At 46.2% G+C, this 26,915-nt stretch overlaps 12 non-coding genes across 12 annotated transcripts; all 12 read left to right on the forward strand.

Annotated features, from left to right (window-relative positions):
• The first annotated feature begins 1,132 nt into the window (after positions 1–1,132).
• On the forward strand, positions 1,133–1,323 carry LOC130345964 (U2 spliceosomal RNA). Its single transcript, XR_008884358.1, has one exon. It is a non-coding gene; the product is annotated as a U2 spliceosomal RNA (small nuclear RNA).
• Positions 1,324–3,419: 2,096 nt separating this feature from the next.
• Positions 3,420–3,610, forward strand: LOC130345965 (U2 spliceosomal RNA). The gene has a single exon (XR_008884359.1). It is a non-coding gene; the product is annotated as a U2 spliceosomal RNA (small nuclear RNA).
• A 2,096-nt stretch (positions 3,611–5,706) lies between these two features.
• On the forward strand, positions 5,707–5,897 carry LOC130345966 (U2 spliceosomal RNA). The gene has a single exon (XR_008884360.1). It is a non-coding gene; the product is annotated as a U2 spliceosomal RNA (small nuclear RNA).
• Positions 5,898–7,995: 2,098 nt separating this feature from the next.
• Positions 7,996–8,186, forward strand: LOC130345967 (U2 spliceosomal RNA). The gene has a single exon (XR_008884361.1). It is a non-coding gene; the product is annotated as a U2 spliceosomal RNA (small nuclear RNA).
• Positions 8,187–10,270: 2,084 nt separating this feature from the next.
• Positions 10,271–10,461, forward strand: LOC130345968 (U2 spliceosomal RNA). Its single transcript, XR_008884362.1, has one exon. It is a non-coding gene; the product is annotated as a U2 spliceosomal RNA (small nuclear RNA).
• Positions 10,462–12,551: 2,090 nt separating this feature from the next.
• LOC130345969 (U2 spliceosomal RNA) lies at positions 12,552–12,742 on the forward strand. The gene has a single exon (XR_008884364.1). It is a non-coding gene; the product is annotated as a U2 spliceosomal RNA (small nuclear RNA).
• A 2,105-nt stretch (positions 12,743–14,847) lies between these two features.
• Positions 14,848–15,038, forward strand: LOC130345970 (U2 spliceosomal RNA). Its single transcript, XR_008884365.1, has one exon. It is a non-coding gene; the product is annotated as a U2 spliceosomal RNA (small nuclear RNA).
• A 2,092-nt stretch (positions 15,039–17,130) lies between these two features.
• LOC130345972 (U2 spliceosomal RNA) lies at positions 17,131–17,321 on the forward strand. The gene has a single exon (XR_008884367.1). It is a non-coding gene; the product is annotated as a U2 spliceosomal RNA (small nuclear RNA).
• A 2,102-nt stretch (positions 17,322–19,423) lies between these two features.
• Positions 19,424–19,614, forward strand: LOC130345973 (U2 spliceosomal RNA). Its single transcript, XR_008884368.1, has one exon. It is a non-coding gene; the product is annotated as a U2 spliceosomal RNA (small nuclear RNA).
• A 2,086-nt stretch (positions 19,615–21,700) lies between these two features.
• On the forward strand, positions 21,701–21,891 carry LOC130345975 (U2 spliceosomal RNA). Its single transcript, XR_008884369.1, has one exon. It is a non-coding gene; the product is annotated as a U2 spliceosomal RNA (small nuclear RNA).
• A 2,108-nt stretch (positions 21,892–23,999) lies between these two features.
• Positions 24,000–24,190, forward strand: LOC130345976 (U2 spliceosomal RNA). The gene has a single exon (XR_008884370.1). It is a non-coding gene; the product is annotated as a U2 spliceosomal RNA (small nuclear RNA).
• A 2,082-nt stretch (positions 24,191–26,272) lies between these two features.
• LOC130345977 (U2 spliceosomal RNA) lies at positions 26,273–26,463 on the forward strand. Its single transcript, XR_008884371.1, has one exon. It is a non-coding gene; the product is annotated as a U2 spliceosomal RNA (small nuclear RNA).
• Positions 26,464–26,915: the final 452 nt, after the last annotated feature.

The raw sequence follows: 26,915 nt of genomic DNA on the forward strand, positions 1-26,915 counted from the left end.
TTAGAAAATTATCCCCCAGTGTCTCCATCTGCTGGCGGTATTGAATAAGCATTGCTGCACTGATGGGGTATGCATTAGACGAAAAAAAAGAAGAAAAAGAAGAATAATACGCCAAGAAAAGAGGCGAAAAGGAGAAAAACGTAAAAAAACGTGAAAAAAAAGTAAGAGGAAGAGAAGGGAAAAAAAGGTGGAAATGGGTTTAAAAGTGATTTCGGCGGAGAAATATATATATATATATATATATATATATATATATATATGCGCACACACACACATAGATATAAACGTATTCTCCGTTGAGATATTGCAGCCGCTGCTGTGTCCAGGCCCAGGAGCCTTAGCACTGTGCTGTGATGTCACTCAATACCACTGACATCACTAGGTGTAAACAACATCTCTCCTTTGCTGTGTATGTGACTATGGAGCTGTTTGGTGATGTCGTCTATTACGGCCTTCATAGAAGCAACAGGAGATTGTTGCATCCATCTTGAACCCTCAGAACTACAGTGCTATGATGTCACTCACTTCCACAGGCCTTGCAGAGTGTAAACAACAACAACCCAGCTTTGTTGTGTATGTAACCAAAGGGATTTGTGATGTCACCTAGAACCTTCACAGCAGCGACAGCTTTATGAGGAGCATCAGCACTGCTCTGCCTGAGCAGAACCATCACCGCCATAGGTTGTCAAATAACCCGGATTTAACCCACACAGGTAAGTCCAATGGGGTGCAGGCATGTCCTCTATGCTTACAGCTTCCCGTGGGTGTTGGTTTGATACCGTTTGGGGACAGCCAAGGAGGCATCTGCAGGCAACAAAGGTAGGTGTGTGCTTGTGTGTGTGTTTCCTATGCAGATCCTAAGCCCAGTGTCACATGCAAGTAGGAGGAGTAAGAAGGGTTCCTGGCAAATCCGGGTTATGGATTGCATTTAAAAAGGCCCCGTGGGAGTGCAATGGGCCCCTGTCTTGCTGCTTAGCAATAATGGTATGGGTTTAGGTTCTGCTGTGTGTACTGGTGGTTGACTGCCCCCCAGCCCAGAGTGTGCATGGAAAATTGTCTGGCAGCCTCCCTGACAGCAAGCAGTGATAGTGCCCATGAAGGGGACCTTGTTGGGCCCGCCCCTTTCACGGTTATCGCTTCTCGGCCTTTTGGCTAAGATCAAGTGTAGTATCTGTTCTTATCAGTTTAATATCTGATACGTCCCCTATCTGGGGACCATATATTAAATGGATTTTTGAGAACGGGGGCCGATTTCGAAGCTTGCTTCCGTCGCCCTATGCATTGACCCGATATGGCAGTATCTTCGGGTACAGTGCACCACCCCCTTACAGGGTTAAAAAGAAAGATTCCTACCTTCATTGCTACCTGCTTGCTGGCTAGCCAGCTAGCCAGCCCTGTGGGCCTTGCTGCTGCTGCAGCCAAAAAACAAAAGGTGGTGCTGCTGCTGCTTCTGCTGCTTCTGCTTCTGCTTGTGTCTGGCCCCTGTTGGAGCGTCCAGGCACAGGACTTCTGCTGCTGCTGACTAAATGGCCTCCTTAATTGGATCATTTGAGTAGCCAGCACACCTGTGCAGGTAGGGCATGACATGATAGGCAGCTGCCTTGATAGCGGGTGGGTGCTGAATGTTCCTAATTGACAAAATAAGATTAATGCTTATGAAGAAATATAAAATCTCATCCCTTCCCCAATATCGCGCCACACCCCTACCCCTTAATTCCCTGGTTGAACGTGATGGACATATGTCTTTTTTCGACCGTACTAACTATGTAACTATGTAACATAACATGGGGGGGGGGGGGGGGGGGGGTCTCCTGGCTGTTCACACAGGTGTGTCATTGCTGTACATTGACCATGCATTGCTTCTGTGGTATTGCAAAGGCAAAGACAAATGCTTCCAGCCATCCATTGCACTAATGGATTGGTCATCAGCTGGCTGTCTATGTCCCGCATCAATATAGACCAAAGTACAGAGGGTTAGGCTATGCTATTGTGCACCTACCTGATGCATCAGAAGGTGCGAGGCCCTTGCTAAATTCTGTGCACAGACTTTGAGATCTATGCTTTAGACTGTATCTAAACCTGCTCCAACATGGACTGACATTCTGGCCTACTTTCAGCCGATGCGACTTGTCTGTCGCTGAACAGTCGCTTTTTATGTATTCAGCACCTATGTATAATGTTGTAAAAATGCTCTAGAAGCTAAAGTCGCAGAAATGTCACACATATTTGGCCTGCAACTTTCTGTGCGACAAATTCAGACAGGAAAAATCAGTATAAATCCTTAGAAAATTATCCCCCAGTGTCTCCATCTGCTGGCGGTATTGAATAAGCATTGCTGCACTGATGGGGTATGCATTAGACGAAAAAAAAGAAGAAAAAGAAGAATAATACGCCCAGAAAAGAGGCGAAAAGGAGAAAAACGTAAAAAAACGTGAAAAAAAAGTAAGAGGAAGAGAAGGGAAAAAAAGGTGGAAATGGGTTTAAAAGTGATTTCGGCGGAGAAATATATATATATATATATATATATATATATATATATATATATATGCGCACACACACACATAGATATAAACGTATTCTCCGTTGAGATATTGCAGCCGCTGCTGTGTCCAGGCCCAGGAGCCTTAGCACTGTGCTGTGATGTCACTCAATACCACTGACATCACTAGGTGTAAACAACATCTCTCCTTTGCTGTGTATGTGACTATGGAGCTGTTTGGTGATGTCGTCTATTACGGCCTTCATAGAAGCAACAGGAGATTGTTGCATCCATCTTGAACCCTCAGAACTACAGTGCTATGATGTCACTCACTTCCACAGGCCTTGCAGAGTGTAAACAACAACAACCCAGCTTTGTTGTGTATGTAACCAAAGGGATTTGTGATGTCACCTAGAACCTTCACAGCAGCGACAGCTTTATGAGGAGCATCAGCACTGCTCTGCCTGAGCAGAACCATCACCGCCATAGGTTGTCAAATAACCCGGATTTAACCCACACAGGTAAGTCCAATGGGGTGCAGGCATGTCCTCTATGCTTACAGCTTCCCGTGGGTGTTGGTTTGATACCGTTTGGGGACAGCCAAGGAGGCATCTGCAGGCAACAAAGGTAGGTGTGTGCTTGTGTGTGTGTTTCCTATGCAGATCCTAAGCCCAGTGTCACATGCAAGTAGGAGGAGTAAGAAGGGTTCCTGGCAAATCCGGGTTATGGATTGCATTTAAAAAGGCCCCGTGGGAGTGCAATGGGCCCCTGTCTTGCTGCTTAGCAATAATGGTATGGGTTTAGGTTCTGCTGTGTGTACTGGTGGTTGACTGCCCCCCAGCCCAGAGTGTGCATGGAAAATTGTCTGGCAGCCTCCCTGACAGCAAGCAGTGATAGTGCCCATGAAGGGGACCTTGTTGGGCCCGCCCCTTTCACGGTTATCGCTTCTCGGCCTTTTGGCTAAGATCAAGTGTAGTATCTGTTCTTATCAGTTTAATATCTGATACGTCCCCTATCTGGGGACCATATATTAAATGGATTTTTGAGAACGGGGGCCGATTTCGAAGCTTGCTTCCGTCGCCCTATGCATTGACCCGATATGGCAGTATCTTCGGGTACAGTGCACCACCCCCTTACAGGGTTAAAAAGAAAGATTCCTACTTTCATTGCTACCTGCTTGCTGGCTAGCCAGCTAGCCAGCCCTGTGGGCCTTGCTGCTGCTGCAGCCAAAAAACAAAAGGTGGTGCTGCTGCTGCTTCTGCTGCTTCTGCTTCTGCTTGTGTCTGGCCCCTGTTGGAGCGTCCAGGCACAGGACTTCTGCTGCTGCTGACTAAATGGCCTCCTTAATTGGATCATTTGAGTAGCCAGCACACCTGTGCAGGTAGGGCATGACATGATAGGCAGCTGCCTTGATAGCGGGTGGGTGCTGAATGTTCCTAATTGACAAAATAAGATTAATGCTTATGAAGAAATATAAAATCTCATCCCTTCCCCAATATCGCGCCACACCCCTACCCCTTAATTCCCTGGTTGAACGTGATGGACATATGTCTTTTTTCGACCGTACTAACTATGTAACTATGTAACATAACATGGGGGGGGGGGGGGGGGGGTCTCCTGGCTGTTCACACAGGTGTGTCATTGCTGTACATTGACCATGCATTGCTTCTGTGGTATTGCAAAGGCAAAGACAAATGCTTCCAGCCATCCATTGCACTAATGGATTGGTCATCAGCTGGCTGTCTATGTCCCGCATCAATATAGACCAAAGTACAGAGGGTTAGGCTATGCTATTGTGCACCTACCTGATGCATCAGAAGGTGCGAGGCCCTTGCTAAATTCTGTGCACAGACTTTGAGATCTATGCTTTAGACTGTATCTAAACCTGCTCCAACATGGACTGACATTCTGGCCTACTTTCAGCCGATGCGACTTGTCTGTCGCTGAACAGTCGCTTTTTATGTATTCAGCACCTATGTATAATGTTGTAAAAATGCTCTAGAAGCTAAAGTCGCAGAAATGTCACACATATTTGGCCTGCAACTTTCTGTGCGACAAATTCAGACAGGAAAAATCAGTATAAATCCTTAGAAAATTATCCCCCAGTGTCTCCATCTGCTGGCGGTATTGAATAAGCATTGCTGCACTGATGGGGTATGCATTAGACGAAAAAAAAGAAGAAAAAGAAGAATAATACGCCCAGAAAAGAGGCGAAAAGGAGAAAAACGTAAAAAAACGTGAAAAAAAAGTAAGAGGAAGAGAAGGGAAAAAAAGGTGGAAATGGGTTTAAAAGTGATTTCGGCGGAGAAATATATATATATATATATATATATATATATATATATATATATATATGCGCACACACACACATAGATATAAACGTATTCTCCGTTGAGATATTGCAGCCGCTGCTGTGTCCAGGCCCAGGAGCCTTAGCACTGTGCTGTGATGTCACTCAATACCACTGACATCACTAGGTGTAAACAACATCTCTCCTTTGCTGTGTATGTGACTATGGAGCTGTTTGGTGATGTCGTCTATTACAGCCTTCATAGAAGCAACAGGAGATTGTTGCATCCATCTTGAACCCTCAGAACTACAGTGCTATGATGTCACTCACTTCCACAGGCCTTGCAGAGTGTAAACAACAACAACCCAGCTTTGTTGTGTATGTAACCAAAGGGATTTGTGATGTCACCTAGAACCTTCACAGCAGCGACAGCTTTATGAGGAGCATCAGCACTGCTCTGCCTGAGCAGAACCATCACCGCCATAGGTTGTCAAATAACCCGGATTTAACCCACACAGGTAAGTCCAATGGGGTGCAGGCATGTCCTCTATGCTTACAGCTTCCCGTGGGTGTTGGTTTGATACCGTTTGGGGACAGCCAAGGAGGCATCTGCAGGCAACAAAGGTAGGTGTGTGCTTGTGTGTGTGTTTCCTATGCAGATCCTAAGCCCAGTGTCACATGCAAGTAGGAGGAGTAAGAAGGGTTCCTGGCAAATCCGGGTTATGGATTGCATTTAAAAAGGCCCCGTGGGAGTGCAATGGGCCCCTGTCTTGCTGCTTAGCAATAATGGTATGGGTTTAGGTTCTGCTGTGTGTACTGGTGGTTGACTGCCCCCCAGCCCAGAGTGTGCATGGAAAATTGTCTGGCAGCCTCCCTGACAGCAAGCAGTGATAGTGCCCATGAAGGGGACCTTGTTGGGCCCGCCCCTTTCACGGTTATCGCTTCTCGGCCTTTTGGCTAAGATCAAGTGTAGTATCTGTTCTTATCAGTTTAATATCTGATACGTCCCCTATCTGGGGACCATATATTAAATGGATTTTTGAGAACGGGGGCCGATTTCGAAGCTTGCTTCCGTCGCCCTATGCATTGACCCGATATGGCAGTATCTTCGGGTACAGTGCACCACCCCCTTACAGGGTTAAAAAGAAAGATTCCTACTTTCATTGCTACCTGCTTGCTGGCTAGCCAGCTAGCCAGCCCTGTGGGCCTTGCTGCTGCTGCAGCCAAAAAACAAAAGGTGGTGCTGCTGCTGCTTCTGCTGCTTCTGCTTCTGCTTGTGTCTGGCCCCTGTTGGAGCGTCCAGGCACAGGACTTCTGCTGCTGCTGACTAAATGGCCTCCTTAATTGGATCATTTGAGTAGCCAGCACACCTGTGCAGGTAGGGCATGACATGATAGGCAGCTGCCTTGATAGCGGGTGGGTGCTGAATGTTCCTAATTGACAAAATAAGATTAATGCTTATGAAGAAATATAAAATCTCATCCCTTCCCCAATATCGCGCCACACCCCTACCCCTTAATTCCCTGGTTGAACGTGATGGACATATGTCTTTTTTCGACCGTACTAACTATGTAACTATGTAACATAACATGGGGGGGGGGGGGGGGGTCTCCTGGCTGTTCACACAGGTGTGTCATTGCTGTACATTGACCATGCATTGCTTCTGTGGTATTGCAAAGGCAAAGACAAATGCTTCCAGCCATCCATTGCACTAATGGATTGGTCATCAGCTGGCTGTCTATGTCCCGCATCAATATAGACCAAAGTACAGAGGGTTAGGCTATGCTATTGTGCACCTACCTGATGCATCAGAAGGTGCGAGGCCCTTGCTAAATTCTGTGCACAGACTTTGAGATCTATGCTTTAGACTGTATCTAAACCTGCTCCAACATGGACTGACATTCTGGCCTACTTTCAGCCGATGCGACTTGTCTGTCGCTGAACAGTCGCTTTTTATGTATTCAGCACCTATGTATAATGTTGTAAAAATGCTCTAGAAGCTAAAGTCGCAGAAATGTCACACATATTTGGCCTGCAACTTTCTGTGCGACAAATTCAGACAGGAAAAATCAGTATAAATCCTTAGAAAATTATCCCCCAGTGTCTCCATCTGCTGGCGGTATTGAATAAGCATTGCTGCACTGATGGGGTATGCATTAGACGAAAAAAAAGAAGAAAAAGAAGAATAATACGCCCAGAAAAGAGGCGAAAAGGAGAAAAACGTAAAAAAACGTGAAAAAAAAGTAAGAGGAAGAGAAGGGAAAAAAAGGTGGAAATGGGTTTAAAAGTGATTTCGGCGGAGAAATATATATATATATATATATATATATATATATATATATATATATATATATGCGCACACACACACATAGATATAAACGTATTCTCCGTTGAGATATTGCAGCCGCTGCTGTGTCCAGGCCCAGGAGCCTTAGCACTGTGCTGTGATGTCACTCAATACCACTGACATCACTAGGTGTAAACAACATCTCTCCTTTGCTGTGTATGTGACTATGGAGCTGTTTGGTGATGTCGTCTATTACGGCCTTCATAGAAGCAACAGGAGATTGTTGCATCCATCTTGAACCCTCAGAACTACAGTGCTATGATGTCACTCACTTCCACAGGCCTTGCAGAGTGTAAACAACAACAACCCAGCTTTGTTGTGTATGTAACCAAAGGGATTTGTGATGTCACCTAGAACCTTCACAGCAGCGACAGCTTTATGAGGAGCATCAGCACTGCTCTGCCTGAGCAGAACCATCACCGCCATAGGTTGTCAAATAACCCGGATTTAACCCACACAGGTAAGTCCAATGGGGTGCAGGCATGTCCTCTATGCTTACAGCTTCCCGTGGGTGTTGGTTTGATACCGTTTGGGGACAGCCAAGGAGGCATCTGCAGGCAACAAAGGTAGGTGTGTGCTTGTGTGTGTGTTTCCTATGCAGATCCTAAGCCCAGTGTCACATGCAAGTAGGAGGAGTAAGAAGGGTTCCTGGCAAATCCGGGTTATGGATTGCATTTAAAAAGGCCCCGTGGGAGTGCAATGGGCCCCTGTCTTGCTGCTTAGCAATAATGGTATGGGTTTAGGTTCTGCTGTGTGTACTGGTGGTTGACTGCCCCCCAGCCCAGAGTGTGCATGGAAAATTGTCTGGCAGCCTCCCTGACAGCAAGCAGTGATAGTGCCCATGAAGGGGACCTTGTTGGGCCCGCCCCTTTCACGGTTATCGCTTCTCGGCCTTTTGGCTAAGATCAAGTGTAGTATCTGTTCTTATCAGTTTAATATCTGATACGTCCCCTATCTGGGGACCATATATTAAATGGATTTTTGAGAACGGGGGCCGATTTCGAAGCTTGCTTCCGTCGCCCTATGCATTGACCCGATATGGCAGTATCTTCGGGTACAGTGCACCACCCCCTTACAGGGTTAAAAAGAAAGATTCCTACTTTCATTGCTACCTGCTTGCTGGCTAGCCAGCTAGCCAGCCCTGTGGGCCTTGCTGCTGCTGCAGCCAAAAAACAAAAGGTGGTGCTGCTGCTGCTTCTGCTGCTTCTGCTTCTGCTTGTGTCTGGCCCCTGTTGGAGCGTCCAGGCACAGGACTTCTGCTGCTGCTGACTAAATGGCCTCCTTAATTGGATCATTTGAGTAGCCAGCACACCTGTGCAGGTAGGGCATGACATGATAGGCAGCTGCCTTGATAGCGGGTGGGTGCTGAATGTTCCTAATTGACAAAATAAGATTAATGCTTATGAAGAAATATAAAATCTCATCCCTTCCCCAATATCGCGCCACACCCCTACCCCTTAATTCCCTGGTTGAACGTGATGGACATATGTCTTTTTTCGACCGTACTAACTATGTAACTATGTAACATAACATGGGGGGGGGTCTCCTGGCTGTTCACACAGGTGTGTCATTGCTGTACATTGACCATGCATTGCTTCTGTGGTATTGCAAAGGCAAAGACAAATGCTTCCAGCCATCCATTGCACTAATGGATTGGTCATCAGCTGGCTGTCTATGTCCCGCATCAATATAGACCAAAGTACAGAGGGTTAGGCTATGCTATTGTGCACCTACCTGATGCATCAGAAGGTGCGAGGCCCTTGCTAAATTCTGTGCACAGACTTTGAGATCTATGCTTTAGACTGTATCTAAACCTGCTCCAACATGGACTGACATTCTGGCCTACTTTCAGCCGATGCGACTTGTCTGTCGCTGAACAGTCGCTTTTTATGTATTCAGCACCTATGTATAATGTTGTAAAAATGCTCTAGAAGCTAAAGTCGCAGAAATGTCACACATATTTGGCCTGCAACTTTCTGTGCGACAAATTCAGACAGGAAAAATCAGTATAAATCCTTCGAAAATTATCCCCCAGTGTCTCCATCTGCTGGCGGTATTGAATAAGCATTGCTGCACTGATGGGGTATGCATTAGACGAAAAAAAAGAAGAAAAAGAAGAATAATACGCCCAGAAAAGAGGCGAAAAGGAGAAAAACGTAAAAAAACGTGAAAAAAAAGTAAGAGGAAGAGAAGGGAAAAAAAGGTGGAAATGGGTTTAAAAGTGATTTCGGCGGAGAAATATATATATATATATATATATATATATATATATATATATATATGCGCACACACACACATAGATATAAACGTATTCTCCGTTGAGATATTGCAGCCGCTGCTGTGTCCAGGCCCAGGAGCCTTAGCACTGTGCTGTGATGTCACTCAATACCACTGACATCACTAGGTGTAAACAACATCTCTCCTTTGCTGTGTATGTGACTATGGAGCTGTTTGGTGATGTCGTCTATTACGGCCTTCATAGAAGCAACAGGAGATTGTTGCATCCATCTTGAACCCTCAGAACTACAGTGCTATGATGTCACTCACTTCCACAGGCCTTGCAGAGTGTAAACAACAACAACCCAGCTTTGTTGTGTATGTAACCAAAGGGATTTGTGATGTCACCTAGAACCTTCACAGCAGCGACAGCTTTATGAGGAGCATCAGCACTGCTCTGCCTGAGCAGAACCATCACCGCCATAGGTTGTCAAATAACCCGGATTTAACCCACACAGGTAAGTCCAATGGGGTGCAGGCATGTCCTCTATGCTTACAGCTTCCCGTGGGTGTTGGTTTGATACCGTTTGGGGACAGCCAAGGAGGCATCTGCAGGCAACAAAGGTAGGTGTGTGCTTGTGTGTGTGTTTCCTATGCAGATCCTAAGCCCAGTGTCACATGCAAGTAGGAGGAGTAAGAAGGGTTCCTGGCAAATCCGGGTTATGGATTGCATTTAAAAAGGCCCCGTGGGAGTGCAATGGGCCCCTGTCTTGCTGCTTAGCAATAATGGTATGGGTTTAGGTTCTGCTGTGTGTACTGGTGGTTGACTGCCCCCCAGCCCAGAGTGTGCATGGAAAATTGTCTGGCAGCCTCCCTGACAGCAAGCAGTGATAGTGCCCATGAAGGGGACCTTGTTGGGCCCGCCCCTTTCACGGTTATCGCTTCTCGGCCTTTTGGCTAAGATCAAGTGTAGTATCTGTTCTTATCAGTTTAATATCTGATACGTCCCCTATCTGGGGACCATATATTAAATGGATTTTTGAGAACGGGGGCCGATTTCGAAGCTTGCTTCCGTCGCCCTATGCATTGACCCGATATGGCAGTATCTTCGGGTACAGTGCACCACCCCCTTACAGGGTTAAAAAGAAAGATTCCTACTTTCATTGCTACCTGCTTGCTGGCTAGCCAGCTAGCCAGCCCTGTGGGCCTTGCTGCTGCTGCAGCCAAAAAACAAAAGGTGGTGCTGCTGCTGCTTCTGCTGCTTCTGCTTCTGCTTGTGTCTGGCCCCTGTTGGAGCGTCCAGGCACAGGACTTCTGCTGCTGCTGACTAAATGGCCTCCTTAATTGGATCATTTGAGTAGCCAGCACACCTGTGCAGGTAGGGCATGACATGATAGGCAGCTGCCTTGATAGCGGGTGGGTGCTGAATGTTCCTAATTGACAAAATAAGATTAATGCTTATGAAGAAATATAAAATCTCATCCCTTCCCCAATATCGCGCCACACCCCTACCCCTTAATTCCCTGGTTGAACGTGATGGACATATGTCTTTTTTCGACCGTACTAACTATGTAACTATGTAACATAACATGGGGGGGGGGGGGTCTCCTGGCTGTTCACACAGGTGTGTCATTGCTGTACATTGACCATGCATTGCTTCTGTGGTATTGCAAAGGCAAAGACAAATGCTTCCAGCCATCCATTGCACTAATGGATTGGTCATCAGCTGGCTGTCTATGTCCCGCATCAATATAGACCAAAGTACAGAGGGTTAGGCTATGCTATTGTGCACCTACCTGATGCATCAGAAGGTGCGAGGCCCTTGCTAAATTCTGTGCACAGACTTTGAGATCTATGCTTTAGACTGTATCTAAACCTGCTCCAACATGGACTGACATTCTGGCCTACTTTCAGCCGATGCGACTTGTCTGTCGCTGAACAGTCGCTTTTTATGTATTCAGCACCTATGTATAATGTTGTAAAAATGCTCTAGAAGCTAAAGTCGCAGAAATGTCACACATATTTGGCCTGCAACTTTCTGTGCGACAAATTCAGACAGGAAAAATCAGTATAAATCCTTAGAAAATTATCCCCCAGTGTCTCCATCTGCTGGCGGTATTGAATAAGCATTGCTGCACTGATGGGGTATGCATTAGACGAAAAAAAAGAAGAAAAAGAAGAATAATACGCCCAGAAAAGAGGCGAAAAGGAGAAAAACGTAAAAAAACGTGAAAAAAAAGTAAGAGGAAGAGAAGGGAAAAAAAGGTGGAAATGGGTTTAAAAGTGATTTCGGCGGAGAAATATATATATATATATATATATATATATATATATATATATATATATGCGCACACACACACATAGATATAAACGTATTCTCCGTTGAGATATTGCAGCCGCTGCTGTGTCCAGGCCCAGGAGCCTTAGCACTGTGCTGTGATGTCACTCAATACCACTGACATCACTAGGTGTAAACAACATCTCTCCTTTGCTGTGTATGTGACTATGGAGCTGTTTGGTGATGTCGTCTATTACGGCCTTCATAGAAGCAACAGGAGATTGTTGCATCCATCTTGAACCCTCAGAACTACAGTGCTATGATGTCACTCACTTCCACAGGCCTTGCAGAGTGTAAACAACAACAACCCAGCTTTGTTGTGTATGTAACCAAAGGGATTTGTGATGTCACCTAGAACCTTCACAGCAGCGACAGCTTTATGAGGAGCATCAGCACTGCTCTGCCTGAGCAGAACCATCACCGCCATAGGTTGTCAAATAACCCGGATTTAACCCACACAGGTAAGTCCAATGGGGTGCAGGCATGTCCTCTATGCTTACAGCTTCCCGTGGGTGTTGGTTTGATACCGTTTGGGGACAGCCAAGGAGGCATCTGCAGGCAACAAAGGTAGGTGTGTGCTTGTGTGTGTGTTTCCTATGCAGATCCTAAGCCCAGTGTCACATGCAAGTAGGAGGAGTAAGAAGGGTTCCTGGCAAATCCGGGTTATGGATTGCATTTAAAAAGGCCCCGTGGGAGTGCAATGGGCCCCTGTCTTGCTGCTTAGCAATAATGGTATGGGTTTAGGTTCTGCTGTGTGTACTGGTGGTTGACTGCCCCCCAGCCCAGAGTGTGCATGGAAAATTGTCTGGCAGCCTCCCTGACAGCAAGCAGTGATAGTGCCCATGAAGGGGACCTTGTTGGGCCCGCCCCTTTCACGGTTATCGCTTCTCGGCCTTTTGGCTAAGATCAAGTGTAGTATCTGTTCTTATCAGTTTAATATCTGATACGTCCCCTATCTGGGGACCATATATTAAATGGATTTTTGAGAACGGGGGCCGATTTCGAAGCTTGCTTCCGTCGCCCTATGCATTGACCCGATATGGCAGTATCTTCGGGTACAGTGCACCACCCCCTTACAGGGTTAAAAAGAAAGATTCCTACTTTCATTGCTACCTGCTTGCTGGCTAGCCAGCTAGCCAGCCCTGTGGGCCTTGCTGCTGCTGCAGCCAAAAAACAAAAGGTGGTGCTGCTGCTGCTTCTGCTGCTTCTGCTTCTGCTTGTGTCTGGCCCCTGTTGGAGCGTCCAGGCACAGGACTTCTGCTGCTGCTGACTAAATGGCCTCCTTAATTGGATCATTTGAGTAGCCAGCACACCTGTGCAGGTAGGGCATGACATGATAGGCAGCTGCCTTGATAGCGGGTGGGTGCTGAATGTTCCTAATTGACAAAATAAGATTAATGCTTATGAAGAAATATAAAATCTCATCCCTTCCCCAATATCGCGCCACACCCCTACCCCTTAATTCCCTGGTTGAACGTGATGGACATATGTCTTTTTTCGACCGTACTAACTATGTAACTATGTAACATAACATGGGGGGGGGGGGGGGGGGTCTCCTTGCTGTTCACACAGGTGTGTCATTGCTGTACATTGACCATGCATTGCTTCTGTGGTATTGCAAAGGCAAAGACAAATGCTTCCAGCCATCCATTGCACTAATGGATTGGTCATCAGCTGGCTGTCTATGTCCCGCATCAATATAGACCAAAGTACAGAGGGTTAGGCTATGCTATTGTGCACCTACCTGATGCATCAGAAGGTGCGAGGCCCTTGCTAAATTCTGTGCACAGACTTTGAGATCTATGCTTTAGACTGTATCTAAACCTGCTCCAACATGGACTGACATTCTGGCCTACTTTCAGCCGATGCGACTTGTCTGTCGCTGAACAGTCGCTTTTTATGTATTCAGCACCTATGTATAATGTTGTAAAAATGCTCTAGAAGCTAAAGTCGCAGAAATGTCACACATATTTGGCCTGCAACTTTCTGTGCGACAAATTCAGACAGGAAAAATCAGTATAAATCCTTAGAAAATTATCCCCCAGTGTCTCCATCTGCTGGCGGTATTGAATAAGCATTGCTGCACTGATGGGGTATGCATTAGACGAAAAAAAAGAAGAAAAAGAAGAATAATACGCCCAGAAAAGAGGCGAAAAGGAGAAAAACGTAAAAAAACGTGAAAAAAAAGTAAGAGGAAGAGAAGGGAAAAAAAGGTGGAAATGGGTTTAAAAGTGATTTCGGCGGAGAAATATATATATATATATATATATATATATATATATATATATATATATATATATATATGCGCACACACACACATAGATATAAACGTATTCTCCGTTGAGATATTGCAGCCGCTGCTGTGTCCAGGCCCAGGAGCCTTAGCACTGTGCTGTGATGTCACTCAATACCACTGACATCACTAGGTGTAAACAACATCTCTCCTTTGCTGTGTATGTGACTATGGAGCTGTTTGGTGATGTCGTCTATTACGGCCTTCATAGAAGCAACAGGAGATTGTTGCATCCATCTTGAACCCTCAGAACTACAGTGCTATGATGTCACTCACTTCCACAGGCCTTGCAGAGTGTAAACAACAACAACCCAGCTTTGTTGTGTATGTAACCAAAGGGATTTGTGATGTCACCTAGAACCTTCACAGCAGCGACAGCTTTATGAGGAGCATCAGCACTGCTCTGCCTGAGCAGAACCATCACCGCCATAGGTTGTCAAATAACCCGGATTTAACCCACACAGGTAAGTCCAATGGGGTGCAGGCATGTCCTCTATGCTTACAGCTTCCCGTGGGTGTTGGTTTGATACCGTTTGGGGACAGCCAAGGAGGCATCTGCAGGCAACAAAGGTAGGTGTGTGCTTGTGTGTGTGTTTCCTATGCAGATCCTAAGCCCAGTGTCACATGCAAGTAGGAGGAGTAAGAAGGGTTCCTGGCAAATCCGGGTTATGGATTGCATTTAAAAAGGCCCCGTGGGAGTGCAATGGGCCCCTGTCTTGCTGCTTAGCAATAATGGTATGGGTTTAGGTTCTGCTGTGTGTACTGGTGGTTGACTGCCCCCCAGCCCAGAGTGTGCATGGAAAATTGTCTGGCAGCCTCCCTGACAGCAAGCAGTGATAGTGCCCATGAAGGGGACCTTGTTGGGCCCGCCCCTTTCACGGTTATCGCTTCTCGGCCTTTTGGCTAAGATCAAGTGTAGTATCTGTTCTTATCAGTTTAATATCTGATACGTCCCCTATCTGGGGACCATATATTAAATGGATTTTTGAGAACGGGGGCCGATTTCGAAGCTTGCTTCCGTCGCCCTATGCATTGACCCGATATGGCAGTATCTTCGGGTACAGTGCACCACCCCCTTACAGGGTTAAAAAGAAAGATTCCTACTTTCATTGCTACCTGCTTGCTGGCTAGCCAGCTAGCCAGCCCTGTGGGCCTTGCTGCTGCTGCAGCCAAAAAACAAAAGGTGGTGCTGCTGCTGCTTCTGCTGCTTCTGCTTCTGCTTGTGTCTGGCCCCTGTTGGAGCGTCCAGGCACAGGACTTCTGCTGCTGCTGACTAAATGGCCTCCTTAATTGGATCATTTGAGTAGCCAGCACACCTGTGCAGGTAGGGCATGACATGATAGGCAGCTGCCTTGATAGCGGGTGGGTGCTGAATGTTCCTAATTGACAAAATAAGATTAATGCTTATGAAGAAATATAAAATCTCATCCCTTCCCCAATATCGCGCCACACCCCTACCCCTTAATTCCCTGGTTGAACGTGATGAACATATGTCTTTTTTCGACCGTACTAACTATGTAACTATGTAACATAACATGGGGGGGGGGGGGGGGGTCTCCTGGCTGTTCACACAGGTGTGTCATTGCTGTACATTGACCATGCATTGCTTCTGTGGTATTGCAAAGGCAAAGACAAATGCTTCCAGCCATCCATTGCACTAATGGATTGGTCATCAGCTGGCTGTCTATGTCCCGCATCAATATAGACCAAAGTACAGAGGGTTAGGCTATGCTATTGTGCACCTACCTGATGCATCAGAAGGTGCGAGGCCCTTGCTAAATTCTGTGCACAGACTTTGAGATCTATGCTTTAGACTGTATCTAAACCTGCTCCAACATGGACTGACATTCTGGCCTACTTTCAGCCGATGCGACTTGTCTGTCGCTGAACAGTCGCTTTTTATGTATTCAGCACCTATGTATAATGTTGTAAAAATGCTCTAGAAGCTAAAGTCGCAGAAATGTCACACATATTTGGCCTGCAACTTTCTGTGCGACAAATTCAGACAGGAAAAATCAGTATAAATCCTTAGAAAATTATCCCCCAGTGTCTCCATCTGCTGGCGGTATTGAATAAGCATTGCTGCACTGATGGGGTATGCATTAGACGAAAAAAAAGAAGAAAAAGAAGAATAATACGCCCAGAAAAGAGGCGAAAAGGAGAAAAACGTAAAAAAACGTGAAAAAAAAGTAAGAGGAAGAGAAGGGAAAAAAAGGTGGAAATGGGTTTAAAAGTGATTTCGGCGGAGAAATATATATATATATATATATATATATATATATATATATATATATGCGCACACACACACATAGATATAAACGTATTCTCCGTTGAGATATTGCAGCCGCTGCTGTGTCCAGGCCCAGGAGCCTTAGCACTGTGCTGTGATGTCACTCAATACCACTGACATCACTAGGTGTAAACAACATCTCTCCTTTGCTGTGTATGTGACTATGGAGCTGTTTGGTGATGTCGTCTATTACGGCCTTCATAGAAGCAACAGGAGATTGTTGCATCCATCTTGAACCCTCAGAACTACAGTGCTATGATGTCACTCACTTCCACAGGCCTTGCAGAGTGTAAACAACAACAACCCAGCTTTGTTGTGTATGTAACCAAAGGGATTTGTGATGTCACCTAGAACCTTCACAGCAGCGACAGCTTTATGAGGAGCATCAGCACTGCTCTGCCTGAGCAGAACCATCACCGCCATAGGTTGTCAAATAACCCGGATTTAACCCACACAGGTAAGTCCAATGGGGTGCAGGCATGTCCTCTATGCTTACAGCTTCCCGTGGGTGTTGGTTTGATACCGTTTGGGGACAGCCAAGGAGGCATCTGCAGGCAACAAAGGTAGGTGTGTGCTTGTGTGTGTGTTTCCTATGCAGATCCTAAGCCCAGTGTCACATGCAAGTAGGAGGACTAAGAAGGGTTCCTGGCAAATCCGGGTTATGGATTGCATTTAAAAAGGCCCCGTGGGAGTGCAATGGGCCCCTGTCTTGCTGCTTAGCAATAATGGTATGGGTTTAGGTTCTGCTGTGTGTACTGGTGGTTGACTGCCCCCCAGCCCAGAGTGTGCATGGAAAATTGTCTGGCAGCCTCCCTGACAGCAAGCAGTGATAGTGCCCATGAAGGGGACCTTGTTGGGCCCGCCCCTTTCACGGTTATCGCTTCTCGGCCTTTTGGCTAAGATCAAGTGTAGTATCTGTTCTTATCAGTTTAATATCTGATACGTCCCCTATCTGGGGACCATATATTAAATGGATTTTTGAGAACGGGGGCCGATTTCGAAGCTTGCTTCCGTCGCCCTATGCATTGACCCGATATGGCAGTATCTTCGGGTACAGTGCACCACCCCCTTACAGGGTTAAAAAGAAAGATTCCTACTTTCATTGCTACCTGCTTGCTGGCTAGCCAGCTAGCCAGCCCTGTGGGCCTTGCTGCTGCTGCAGCCAAAAAACAAAAGGTGGTGCTGCTGCTGCTTCTGCTGCTTCTGCTTCTGCTTGTGTCTGGCCCCTGTTGGAGCATCCAGGCACAGGACTTCTGCTGCTGCTGACTAAATGGCCTCCTTAATTGGATCATTTGAGTAGCCAGCACACCTGTGCAGGTAGGGCATGACATGATAGGCAGCTGCCTTGATAGCGGGTGGGTGCTGAATGTTCCTAATTGACAAAATAAGATTAATGCTTATGAAGAAATATAAAATCTCATCCCTTCCCCAATATCGCGCCACACCCCTACCCCTTAATTCCCTGGTTGAACGTGATGGACATATGTCTTTTTTCGACCGTACTAACTATGTAACTATGTAACATAACATGGGGGGGGGGGGGGGGGGGGGGGTCTCCTGGCTGTTCACACAGGTGTGTCATTGCTGTACATTGACCATGCATTGCTTCTGTGGTATTGCAAAGGCAAAGACAAATGCTTCCAGCCATCCATTGCACTAATGGATTGGTCATCAACTGGCTGTCTATGTCCCGCATCAATATAGACCAAAGTACAGAGGGTTAGGCTATGCTATTGTGCACCTACCTGATGCATCAGAAGGTGCGAGGCCCTTGCTAAATTCTGTGCACAGACTTTGAGATCTATGCTTTAGACTGTATCTAAACCTGCTCCAACATGGACTGACATTCTGGCCTACTTTCAGCCGATGCGACTTGTCTGTCGCTGAACAGTCGCTTTTTATGTATTCAGCACCTATGTATAATGTTGTAAAAATGCTCTAGAAGCTAAAGTCGCAGAAATGTCACACATATTTGGCCTGCAACTTTCTGTGCGACAAATTCAGACAGGAAAAATCAGTATAAATCCTTAGAAAATTATCCCCCAGTGTCTCCATCTGCTGGCGGTATTGAATAAGCATTGCTGCACTGATGGGGTATGCATTAGACGAAAAAAAAGAAGAAAAAGAAGAATAATACGCCCAGAAAAGAGGCGAAAAGGAGAAAAACGTAAAAAAACGTGAAAAAAAAGTAAGAGGAAGAGAAGGGAAAAAAAGGTGGAAATGGGTTTAAAAGTGATTTCGGCGGAGAAATATATATATATATATATATATATATATATATATATATATATATATATGCGCACACACACACATAGATATAAACGTATTCTCCGTTGAGATATTGCAGCCGCTGCTGTGTCCAGACCCAGGAGCCTTAGCACTGTGCTGTGATGTCACTCAATACCACTGACATCACTAGGTGTAAACAACATCTCTCCTTTGCTGTGTATGTGACTATGGAGCTGTTTGGTGATGTCGTCTATTACGGCCTTCATAGAAGCAACAGGAGATTGTTGCATCCATCTTGAACCCTCAGAACTACAGTGCTATGATGTCACTCACTTCCACAGGCCTTGCAGAGTGTAAACAACAACAACCCAGCTTTGTTGTGTATGTAACCAAAGGGATTTGTGATGTCACCTAGAACCTTCACAGCAGCGACAGCTTTATGAGGAGCATCAGCACTGCTCTGCCTGAGCAGAACCATCACCGCCATAGGTTGTCAAATAACCCGGATTTAACCCACACAGGTAAGTCCAATGGGGTGCAGGCATGTCCTCTATGCTTACAGCTTCCCGTGGGTGTTGGTTTGATACCGTTTGGGGACAGCCAAGGAGGCATCTGCAGGCAACAAAGGTAGGTGTGTGCTTGTGTGTGTGTTTCCTATGCAGATCCTAAGCCCAGTGTCACATGCAAGTAGGAGGAGTAAGAAGGGTTCCTGGCAAATCCGGGTTATGGATTGCATTTAAAAAGGCCCCGTGGGAGTGCAATGGGCCCCTGTCTTGCTGCTTAGCAATAATGGTATGGGTTTAGGTTCTGCTGTGTGTACTGGTGGTTGACTGCCCCCCAGCCCAGAGTGTGCATGGAAAATTGTCTGGCAGCCTCCCTGACAGCAAGCAGTGATAGTGCCCATGAAGGGGACCTTGTTGGGCCCGCCCCTTTCACGGTTATCGCTTCTCGGCCTTTTGGCTAAGATCAAGTGTAGTATCTGTTCTTATCAGTTTAATATCTGATACGTCCCCTATCTGGGGACCATATATTAAATGGATTTTTGAGAACGGGGGCCGATTTCGAAGCTTGCTTCCGTCGCCCTATGCATTGACCCGATATGGCAGTATCTTCGGGTACAGTGCACCACCCCCTTACAGGGTTAAAAAGAAAGATTCCTACTTTCATTGCTACCTGCTTGCTGGCTAGCCAGCTAGCCAGCCCTGTGGGCCTTGCTGCTGCTGCAGCCAAAAAACAAAAGGTGGTGCTGCTGCTGCTTCTGCTGCTTCTGCTTCTGCTTGTGTCTGGCCCCTGTTGGAGCGTCCAGGCACAGGACTTCTGCTGCTGCTGACTAAATGGCCTCCTTAATTGGATCATTTGAGTAGCCAGCACACCTGTGCAGGTAGGGCATGACATGATAGGCAGCTGCCTTGATAGCGGGTGGGTGCTGAATGTTCCTAATTGACAAAATAAGATTAATGCTTATGAAGAAATATAAAATCTCATCCCTTCCCCAATATCGCGCCACACCCCTACCCCTTAATTCCCTGGTTGAACGTGATGGACATATGTCTTTTTTCGACCGTACTAACTATGTAACTATGTAACATAACATGGGGGGGGGGGGGGGGGTCTCCTGGCTGTTCACACAGGTGTGTCATTGCTGTACATTGACCATGCATTGCTTCTGTGGTATTGCAAAGGCAAAGACAAATGCTTCCAGCCATCCATTGCACTAATGGATTGGTCATCAGCTGGCTGTCTATGTCCCGCATCAATATAGACCAAAGTACAGAGGGTTAGGCTATGCTATTGTGCACCTACCTGATGCATCAGAAGGTGCGAGGCCCTTGCTAAATTCTGTGCACAGACTTTGAGATCTATGCTTTAGACTGTATCTAAACCTGCTCCAACATGGACTGACATTCTGGCCTACTTTCAGCCGATGCGACTTGTCTGTCGCTGAACAGTCGCTTTTTATGTATTCAGCACCTATGTATAATGTTGTAAAAATGCTCTAGAAGCTAAAGTCGCAGAAATGTCACACATATTTGGCCTGCAACTTTCTGTGCGACAAATTCAGACAGGAAAAATCAGTATAAATCCTTAGAAAATTATCCCCCAGTGTCTCCATCTGCTGGCGGTATTGAATAAGCATTGCTGCACTGATGGGGTATGCATTAGACGAAAAAAAAGAAGAAAAAGAAGAATAATACGCCCAGAAAAGAGGCGAAAAGGAGAAAAACGTAAAAAAACGTGAAAAAAAAGTAAGAGGAAGAGAAGGGAAAAAAAGGTGGAAATGGGTTTAAAAGTGATTTCGGCGGAGAAATATATATATATATATATATATATATATATATATATATGCGCACACACACACATAGATATAAACGTATTCTCCGTTGAGATATTGCAGCCGCTGCTGTGTCCAGGCCCAGGAGCCTTAGCACTGTGCTGTGATGTCACTCAATACCACTGACATCACTAGGTGTAAACAACATCTCTCCTTTGCTGTGTATGTGACTATGGAGCTGTTTGGTGATGTCGTCTATTACGGCCTTCATAGAAGCAACAGGAGATTGTTGCATCCATCTTGAACCCTCAGAACTACAGTGCTATGATGTCACTCACTTCCACAGGCCTTGCAGAGTGTAAACAACAACAACCCAGCTTTGTTGTGTATGTAACCAAAGGGATTTGTGATGTCACCTAGAACCTTCACAGCAGCGACAGCTTTATGAGGAGCATCAGCACTGCTCTGCCTGAGCAGAACCATCACCGCCATAGGTTGTCAAATAACCCGGATTTAACCCACACAGGTAAGTCCAATGGGGTGCAGGCATGTCCTCTATGCTTACAGCTTCCCGTGGGTGTTGGTTTGATACCGTTTGGGGACAGCCAAGGAGGCATCTGCAGGCAACAAAGGTAGGTGTGTGCTTGTGTGTGTGTTTCCTATGCAGATCCTAAGCCCAGTGTCACATGCAAGTAGGAGGAGTAAGAAGGGTTCCTGGCAAATCCGGGTTATGGATTGCATTTAAAAAGGCCCCGTGGGAGTGCAATGGGCCCCTGTCTTGCTGCTTAGCAATAATGGTATGGGTTTAGGTTCTGCTGTGTGTACTGGTGGTTGACTGCCCCCCAGCCCAGAGTGTGCATGGAAAATTGTCTGGCAGCCTCCCTGACAGCAAGCAGTGATAGTGCCCATGAAGGGGACCTTGTTGGGCCCGCCCCTTTCACGGTTATCGCTTCTCGGCCTTTTGGCTAAGATCAAGTGTAGTATCTGTTCTTATCAGTTTAATATCTGATACGTCCCCTATCTGGGGACCATATATTAAATGGATTTTTGAGAACGGGGGCCGATTTCGAAGCTTGCTTCCGTCGCCCTATGCATTGACCCGATATGGCAGTATCTTCGGGTACAGTGCACCACCCCCTTACAGGGTTAAAAAGAAAGATTCCTACTTTCATTGCTACCTGCTTGCTGGCTAGCCAGCTAGCCAGCCCTGTGGGCCTTGCTGCTGCTGCAGCCAAAAAACAAAAGGTGGTGCTGCTGCTGCTTCTGCTGCTTCTGCTTCTGCTTGTGTCTGGCCCCTGTTGGAGCGTCCAGGCACAGGACTTCTGCTGCTGCTGACTAAATGGCCTCCTTAATTGGATCATTTGAGTAGCCAGCACACCTGTGCAGGTAGGGCATGACATGATAGGCAGCTGCCTTGATAGCGGGTGGGTGCTGAATGTTCCTAATTGACAAAATAAGATTAATGCTTATGAAGAAATATAAAATCTCATCCCTTCCCCAATATCGCGCCACACCCCTACCCCTTAATTCCCTGGTTGAACGTGATGGACATATGTCTTTTTTCGACCGTACTAACTATGTAACTATGTAACATAACATGGGGGGGGGGGGGGGGGGGGGGGTCTCCTGGCTGTTCACACAGGTGTGTCATTGCTGTACATTGACCATGCATTGCTTCTGTGGTATTGCAAAGGCAAAGACAAATGCTTCCAGCCATCCATTGCACTAATGGATTGGTCATCAGCTGGCTGTCTATGTCCCGCATCAATATAGACCAAAGTACAGAGGGTTAGGCTATGCTATTGTGCACCTACCTGATGCATCAGAAGGTGCGAGGCCCTTGCTAAATTCTGTGCACAGACTTTGAGATCTATGCTTTAGACTGTATCTAAACCTGCTCCAACATGGACTGACATTCTGGCCTACTTTCAGCCGATGCGACTTGTCTGTCGCTGAACAGTCGCTTTTTATGTATTCAGCACCTATGTATAATGTTGTAAAAATGCTCTAGAAGCTAAAGTCGCAGAAATGTCACACATATTTGGCCTGCAACTTTCTGTGCGACAAATTCAGACAGGAAAAATCAGTATAAATCCTTAGAAAATTATCCCCCAGTGTCTCCATCTGCTGGCGGTATTGAATAAGCATTGCTGCACTGATGGGGTATGCATTAGACGAAAAAAAAGAAGAAAAAGAAGAATAATACGCCCAGAAAAGAGGCGAAAAGGAGAAAAACGTAAAAAAACGTGAAAAAAAAGTAAGAGGAAGAGAAGGGAAAAAAAGGTGGAAATGGGTTTAAAAGTGATTTCGGCGGAGAAATATATATATATATATATATATATATATATATATATATATATATATATATATATGCGCACACACACACATAGATATAAACGTATTCTCCGTTGAGATATTGCAGCCGCTGCTGTGTCCAGGCCCAGGAGCCTTAGCACTGTGCTGTGATGTCACTCAATACCACTGACATCACTAGGTGTAAACAACATCTCTCCTTTGCTGTGTATGTGACTATGGAGCTGTTTGGTGATGTCGTCTATTACGGCCTTCATAGAAGCAACAGGAGATTGTTGCATCCATCTTGAACCCTCAGAACTACAGTGCTATGATGTCACTCACTTCCACAGGCCTTGCAGAGTGTAAACAACAACAACCCAGCTTTGTTGTGTATGTAACCAAAGGGATTTGTGATGTCACCTAGAACCTTCACAGCAGCGACAGCTTTATGAGGAGCATCAGCACTGCTCTGCCTGAGCAGAACCATCACCGCCATAGGTTGTCAAATAACCCGGATTTAACCCACACAGGTAAGTCCAATGGGGTGCAGGCATGTCCTCTATGCTTACAGCTTCCCGTGGGTGTTGGTTTGATACCGTTTGGGGACAGCCAAGGAGGCATCTGCAGGCAACAAAGGTAGGTGTGTGCTTGTGTGTGTGTTTCCTATGCAGATCCTAAGCCCAGTGTCACATGCAAGTAGGAGGAGTAAGAAGGGTTCCTGGCAAATCCGGGTTATGGATTGCATTTAAAAAGGCCCCGTGGGAGTGCAATGGGCCCCTGTCTTGCTGCTTAGCAATAATGGTATGGGTTTAGGTTCTGCTGTGTGTACTGGTGGTTGACTGCCCCCCAGCCCAGAGTGTGCATGGAAAATTGTCTGGCAGCCTCCCTGACAGCAAGCAGTGATAGTGCCCATGAAGGGGACCTTGTTGGGCCCGCCCCTTTCACGGTTATCGCTTCTCGGCCTTTTGGCTAAGATCAAGTGTAGTATCTGTTCTTATCAGTTTAATATCTGATACGTCCCCTATCTGGGGACCATATATTAAATGGATTTTTGAGAACGGGGGCCGATTTCGAAGCTTGCTTCCGTCGCCCTATGCATTGACCCGATATGGCAGTATCTTCGGGTACAGTGCACCACCCCCTTACAGGGTTAAAAAGAAAGATTCCTACTTTCATTGCTACCTGCTTGCTGGCTAGCCAGCTAGCCAGCCCTGTGGGCCTTGCTGCTGCTGCAGCCAAAAAACAAAAGGTGGTGCTGCTGCTGCTTCTGCTGCTTCTGCTTCTGCTTGTGTCTGGCCCCTGTTGGAGCGTCCAGGCACAGGACTTCTGCTGCTGCTGACTAAATGGCCTCCTTAATTGGATCATTTGAGTAGCCAGCACACCTGTGCAGGTAGGGCATGACATGATAGGCAGCTGCCTTGATAGCGGGTGGGTGCTGAATGTTCCTAATTGACAAAATAAGATTAATGCTTATGAAGAAATATAAAATCTCATCCCTTCCCCAATATCGCGCCACACCCCTACCCCTTAATTCCCTGGTTGAACGTGATGGACATATGTCTTTTTTCGACCGTACTAACTATGTAACTATGTAACATAACATGGGGGGGGGGGGGGGGTCTCCTGGCTGTTCACACAGGTGTGTCATTGCTGTACATTGACCATGCATTGCTTCTGTGGTATTGCAAAGGCAAAGACAAATGCTTCCAGCCATCCATTGCACTAATGGATTGGTCATCAGCTGGCTGTCTATGTCCCGCATCAATATAGACCAAAGTACAGAGGGTTAGGCTATGCTATTGTGCACCTACCTGATGCATCAGAAGGTGCGAGGCCCTTGCTAAATTCTGTGCACAGACTTTGAGATCTATGCTTTAGACTGTATCTAAACCTGCTCCAACATGGACTGACATTCTGGCCTACTTTCAGCCGATGCGACTTGTCTGTCGCTGAACAGTCGCTTTTTATGTATTCAGCACCTATGTATAATGTTGTAAAAATGCTCTAGAAGCTAAAGTCGCAGAAATGTCACACATATTTGGCCTGCAACTTTCTGTGCGACAAATTCAGACAGGAAAAATCAGTATAAATCCTTAGAAAATTATCCCCCAGTGTCTCCATCTGCTGGCGGTATTGAATAAGCATTGCTGCACTGATGGGGTATGCATTAGACGAAAAAAAAGAAGAAAAAGAAGAATAATACGCCCAGAAAAGAGGCGAAAAGGAGAAAAACGTAAAAAAACGTGAAAAAAAAGTAAGAGGAAGAGAAGGGAAAAAAAAGGTGGAAATGGGTTTAAAAGTGATTTCGGCGGAGAAATATATATATATATATATATATATATATATATATGCGCACACACACACATAGATATAAACGTATTCTCCGTTGAGATATTGCAGCCGCTGCTGTGTCCAGGCCCAGGAGCCTTAGCACTGTGCTGTGATGTCACTCAATACCACTGACATCACTAGGTGTAAACAACATCTCTCCTTTGCTGTGTATGTGACTATGGAGCTGTTTGGTGATGTCGTCTATTACGGCCTTCATAGAAGCAACAGGAGATTGTTGCATCCATCTTGAACCCTCAGAACTACAGTGCTATGATGTCACTCACTTCCACAGGCCTTGCAGAGTGTAAACAACAACAACCCAGCTTTGTTGTGTATGTAACCAAAGGGATTTGTGATGTCACCTAGAACCTTCACAGCAGCGACAGCTTTATGAGGAGCATCAGCACTGCTCTGCCTGAGCAGAACCATCACCGCCATAGGTTGTCAAATAACCCGGATTTAACCCACACAGGTAAGTCCAATGGGGTGCAGGCATGTCCTCTATGCTTACAGCTTCCCGTGGGTGTTGGTTTGATACCGTTTGGGGACAGCCAAGGAGGCATCTGCAGGCAACAAAGGTAGGTGTGTGCTTGTGTGTGTGTTTCCTATGCAGATCCTAAGCCCAGTGTCACATGCAAGTAGGAGGAGTAAGAAGGGTTCCTGGCAAATCCGGGTTATGGATTGCATTTAAAAAGGCCCCGTGGGAGTGCAATGGGCCCCTGTCTTGCTGCTTAGCAATAATGGTATGGGTTTAGGTTCTGCTGTGTGTACTGGTGGTTGACTGCCCCCCAGCCCAGAGTGTGCATGGAAAATTGTCTGGCAGCCTCCCTGACAGCAAGCAGTGATAGTGCCCATGAAGGGGACCTTGTTGGGCCCGCCCCTTTCACGGTTATCGCTTCTCGGCCTTTTGGCTAAGATCAAGTGTAGTATCTGTTCTTATCAGTTTAATATCTGATACGTCCCCTATCTGGGGACCATATATTAAATGGATTTTTGAGAACGGGGGCCGATTTCGAAGCTTGCTTCCGTCGCCCTATGCATTGACCCGATATGGCAGTATCTTCGGGTACAGTGCACCACCCCCTTACAGGGTTAAAAAGAAAGATTCCTACTTTCATTGCTACCTGCTTGCTGGCTAGCCAGCTAGCCAGCCCTGTGGGCCTTGCTGCTGCTGCAGCCAAAAAACAAAAGGTGGTGCTTCTGCTGCTTCTGCTTCTGCTTGTGTCTGGCCCCTGTTGGAGCGTCCAGGCACAGGACTTCTGCTGCTGCTGACTAAATGGCCTCCTTAATTGGATCATTTGAGTAGCCAGCACACCTGTGCAGGTAGGGCATGACATGATAGGCAGCTGCCTTGATAGCGGGTGGGTGCTGAATGTTCCTAATTGACAAAATAAGATTAATGCTTATGAAGAAATATAAAATCTCATCCCTTCCCCAATATCGCGCCACACCCCTACCCCTTAATTCCCTGGTTGAACGTGATGGACATATGTCTTTTTTCGACCGTACTAACTATGTAACTATGTAACATAAC

Source organism: Hyla sarda, unplaced genomic scaffold (genome assembly GCF_029499605.1).
Source record: "Hyla sarda isolate aHylSar1 unplaced genomic scaffold, aHylSar1.hap1 scaffold_768, whole genome shotgun sequence".
Taxonomy (NCBI): Eukaryota; Metazoa; Chordata; class Amphibia; order Anura; family Hylidae; genus Hyla; species Hyla sarda.